Genomic DNA, 5000 nt, shown 5'->3' with positions numbered 1-5000 from the left:
ATCAGCCCTGTCACTGTCCTCATATCAGCATCATGAAAACCTGTTTACTGTCCTCATATCAGCCCCATGAAAACCTGTTACTGTCCTCATATCAGCATCATGAAAACCTGTTTACTGTCCTCATATCAGCATCATGAAAACATGTTACTGTCCTCATATCAGCCCTGTCACTGTCCTCATATCAGCATCATGAAAACCTGTTTACTGTCCTCATATCAGCCCCATGAAAACCTGTTACTGTCCTCATATCAGCCCCATGAAAACCTGTCACTGTCCTCATATCAGCCCCATGAAAACCTGTTACTGTCCTCATATCAGCCCCATGAAAACCTGTTACTGTCCTCATATCAGCCCCATGAAAACCTGTTACTGTCCTCATATCAGCATCATGAAAACCTGTTACTGTCCTCATATCAGCCCCATGAAAACATGCTACTGTCCTCATATCAGCCCCATGAAAACCTGTTACTGTCCTCATATCAGCCCCATGAAAACCTGTTAAAAGCCCTGTTACTGTCCTCATATCAGCCCCATGAAAACCTGTTACTGTCCTCATATCAGCCCCATGAAAACCTGTTACTGTCCTCATATCAGCCCCATGAAAACCTGTTACTGTCCTCATATCAGCATCATGAAAACCTGTTACTGTCCTCATATCAGCCCCATGAAAACCTGTTACTGTCCTCATATCAGCCCCATGAAAACCTGTTACTGTCCTCATATCAGCCCCATGAAAACCTGTTACTGTCCTCATATCAGCCCTGTTACTGTCCTCATATCAGCCCCATGAAAACCTGTTACTGTCCTCATATCAGCCCCATGAAAACCTGTTACTGTCCTCATATCAGCCCCATGAAAACCTGTTACTGTCCTCATATCAGCCCCATGAAAACCTGTTACTGTCCTCATATCAGCCCCATGAAAACCTGTTACTGTCCTCATATCAGCCCTGTTACTGTCCTCATATCAGCCCCATGAAAACCTGTTACTGTCCTCATATCAGCCCCATGAAAACCTGTTACTGTCCTCATATCAGCCCCATGAAAACCTGTTACTGTCCTCATATCAGCCCCATGAAAACCTGTTACTGTCCTCATATCAGCCCCATGAAAACCTGTTACTGTCCTCATATCAGCCCCATGAAAACCTGTTACTGTCCTCATATCAGCCCCATGAAAACCTGTTACTGTCCTCATATCAGCCCCATGAAAACCTGTTACTGTCCTCATATCAGCCCCATGAAAACCTGTTACTGTCCTCATATCAGCATCATGAAAACCTGTTACTGTCCTCATATCAGCATCATGAAAACCCAGCCCTGTCACTGTCCTCATATCAGCATCATGAAAACCTGTTTACTGTCCTCATATCAGCCCCATGAAAACCTGTTACTGTCCTCATATCAGCATCATGAAAACCTGTTTACTGTCCTCATATCAGCATCATGAAAACATGTTACTGTCCTCATATCAGCCCTGTCACTGTCCTCATATCAGCATCATGAAAACCTGTTTACTGTCCTCATATCAGCCCCATGAAAACCTGTTACTGTCCTCATATCAGCCCCATGAAAACCTGTTACTGTCCTCATATCAGCCCCATGAAAACCTGTTACTGTCCTCATATCAGCCCCATGAAAACCTGTTACTGTCCTCATATCAGCCCCATGAAAACCTGTTACTGTCCTCATATCAGCCCCATGAAAACCTGTTACTGTCCTCATATCAGCCCCATGAAAACCTGTTACTGTCCTCATATCAGCCCCATGAAAACCTGTTACTGTCCTCATATCAGCCCCATGAAAACCTGTTACTGTCCTCATATCAGCCCCATGAAAACCTGTTACTGTCCTCATATCAGCCCCATGAAAACCTGTTACTGTCCTCATATCAGCCCCATGAAAACCTGTTACTGTCCTCATATCAGCCCCATGAAAACCTGTTACTGTCCTCATATCAGCCCCATGAAAACCTGTTACTGTCCTCATATCAGCCCCATGAAAACCTGTTACTGTCCTCATATCAGCCCCATGAAAACCTGTTACTGTCCTCATATCAGCCCCATGAAAACCTGTTACTGTCCTCATATCAGCCCCATGAAAACCTGTTACTGTCCTCATATCAGCCCCATGAAAACCTGTTACTGTCCTCATATCAGCCCCATGAAAACCTGTTACTGTCCTCATATCAGCCCCATGAAAACCTGTTACTGTCCTCATATCAGCCCCATGAAAACCTGTTACTGTCCTCATATCAGCCCCATGAAAACATGTTACTGTCCTCATATCAGCCCTGTCACTGTCCTCATATCAGCCCCATGAAAACCTGTTACTGTCCTCATATCAGCCCCATGAAAACCTGTTACTGTCCTCATATCAGCCCCATGAAAACCTGTTACTGTCCTCATATCAGCCCCATGAAAACCTGTTACTGTCCTCATATCAGCATCATGAAAACCTGTTACTGTCCTCATATCAGCCCCATGAAAACATGCTTACTGTCCTCATATCAGCCCCATGAAAACATGCTACTGTCCTCATATCAGCCCCATGAAAACCTGCCACTGTCCTCACAGCCCTGTCCTCATATCAGCCCCATGAAAACCTGTCACTGTCCTCATATCAGCCCCATGAAAACCTGTCACTGTCCTCATATCAGCCCCATGAAAACCTGTTACTGTCCTCATATCAGCCCCATGAAAACCTGTTACTGTCCTCATATCAGCCCTGTTACTGTCCTCATATCAGCCCCATGAAAACCTGTTACTGTCCTCATATCAGCCCCATGAAAACCTGTTACTGTCCTCATATCAGCCCCATGAAAACCTGTTACTGTCCTCATATCAGCCCCATGAAAACCTGTTACTGTCCTCATATCAGCCCCATGAAAACCTGTTACTGTCCTCATATCAGCCCCATGAAAACCTGTCACTGTCCTCATATCAGCCCCATGAAAACCTGTCACTGTCCTCATATCAGCCCCATGAAAACCTGTTACTGTCCTCATATCAGCATTATGAAAACCTGTTACTGTCCTCATATCAGCCCCATGAAAACCTGTTACTGTCCTCATATCAGCCCCATGAAAACCTGTTACTGTCCTCATATCAGCCCCATGAAAACCTGTTACTGTCCTCATATCAGCCCTGTTACTGTCCTCATATCAGCCCCATGAAAACCTGTTACTGTCCTCATATCAGCCCCATGAAAACCTGTCACTGTCCTCATATCAGCCCCATGAAAACCTGTTACTGTCCTCATATCAGCATTATGAAAACCTGTTACTGTCCTCATATCAGCCCCATGAAAACCTGTTACTGTCCTCATATCAGCCCCATGAAAACCTGTTACTGTCCTCATATCAGCCCCATGAAAACCTGTTACTGTCCTCATATCAGCCCTGTCACTGTCCTCATATCAGCCCCATGAAAACATGTTACTGTCCTCATATCAGCATCATGAAAACCTGTTACTGTCCTCATATCAGCCCCATGAAAACATGTTACTGTCCTCATATCAGCCCCATGAAAACATGCTACTGTCCTCATATCAGCCCCATGAAAACCTGTTACTGTCCTCATATCAGCCCTCATATCAGCCCCATGAAAACCTGTTACTGTCCTCATATCAGCCCCATGAAAACCTGTTACTGTCCTCATATCAGCATCATGAAAACCTGTTACTGTCCTCATATCAGCCCCATGAAAACCTGTTACTGTCCTCATATCAGCCCCATGAAAACCTGTTACTGTCCTCATATCAGCATCATGAAAACCTGTTACTGTCCTCATATCAGCCCCATGAAAACCTGTTACTGTCCTCATATCAGCCCCATGAAAACCTGTTACTGTCCTCATATCAGCCCCATGAAAACCTGTTACTGTCCTCATATCAGCCCCATGAAAACCTGTTACTGTCCTCATATCAGCCCTGTCACTGTCCTCAAAGCATCCCTGTTTACTGTCCTCATATCAGCCCCATGAAAACCTGTTACTGTCCTCATATCAGCATCATGAAAACCTGTTTACTGTCCTCATATCAGCCCCATGAAAACATGTTACTGTCCTCATATCAGCCCTGTCACTGTCCTCATATCAGCATCATGAAAACCTGTTTACTGTCCTCATATCAGCCCCATGAAAACCTGTTACTGTCCTCATATCAGCCTCATGAAAACCTGTTACTGTCCTCATATCAGCCCCATGAAAACCTGTCACTGTCCTCATATCAGCCCCATGAAAACCTGTTACTGTCCTCATATCAGCCCCATGAAAACCTGTTACTGTCCTCATATCAGCCCCATGAAAACCTGTTACTGTCCTCATATCAGCCTCATGAAAACCTGTTACTGTCCTCATATCAGCCCCATGAAAACATGCTACTGTCCTCATATCAGCCCCATGAAAACCTGTTACTGTCCTCATATCAGCCCCATGAAAACCTGTCACTGTCCTCATATCAGCCCCATGAAAACATGCTACTGTCCTCATATCAGCCCCATGAAAACCTGTTACTGTCCTCATATCAGCCCCATGAAAACCTGTTACTGTCCTCATATCAGCCCCATGAAAACCTGTTACTGTCCTCATATCAGCATCATGAAAACCTGTTACTGTCCTCATATCAGCCCCATGAAAACATGTTACTGTCCTCATATCAGCCCCATGAAAACCTGTTACTGTCCTCATATCAGCCCCATGAAAACCTGTTACTGTCCTCATATCAGCCCCATGAAAACCTGTTACTGTCCTCATATCAGCCCCATGAAAACCTGTTACTGTCCTCATATCAGCCCCATGAAAACCTGTTACTGTCCTCATATCAGCCCCATGAAAACCTGTTACTGTCCTCATATCAGCCCCATGAAAACCTGTTACTGTCCTCATATCAGCCCCATGAAAACATGTTACTGTCCTCATATCAGCCCTGTCACTGTCCTCATATCAGCCCCATGAAAACCTGTTACTGTCCTCATATCAGCCCCATGAAAACCTGTTACTGT

General features: G+C 44.9%; 1 protein-coding gene and 1 long non-coding RNA gene across 2 annotated transcripts in view; both read right to left on the bottom strand.

Annotated features, from left to right (window-relative positions):
• Positions 1-5000, bottom strand: part of pald1a (phosphatase domain containing paladin 1a) — a gene marked incomplete at its 5' end in the record, with an annotated part of 152399 nt that overhangs the window by 90319 nt on the left and 57080 nt on the right. The window lies entirely within an intron of this gene.
• Positions 1-5000, bottom strand: part of LOC127922375 (uncharacterized) — a 7981-nt gene that overhangs the window by 1384 nt on the left and 1597 nt on the right. Inside the window, exon 2 of the long non-coding RNA XR_008111111.1 lies at positions 2703-3177. This is a non-coding gene — a long non-coding RNA (uncharacterized LOC127922375). The remainder of the gene's footprint in view (positions 1-2702; positions 3178-5000) is intronic.

The sequence above is a fragment of the Oncorhynchus keta genome, unplaced genomic scaffold, assembly GCF_023373465.1.
Source record: "Oncorhynchus keta strain PuntledgeMale-10-30-2019 unplaced genomic scaffold, Oket_V2 Un_contig_2549_pilon_pilon, whole genome shotgun sequence".
Classification (NCBI taxonomy): domain Eukaryota; kingdom Metazoa; phylum Chordata; class Actinopteri; order Salmoniformes; family Salmonidae; genus Oncorhynchus; species Oncorhynchus keta.
Note: the sequence above shows the minus strand (reverse complement) of the source record. Positions and strands in the feature narration are given on the sequence as shown.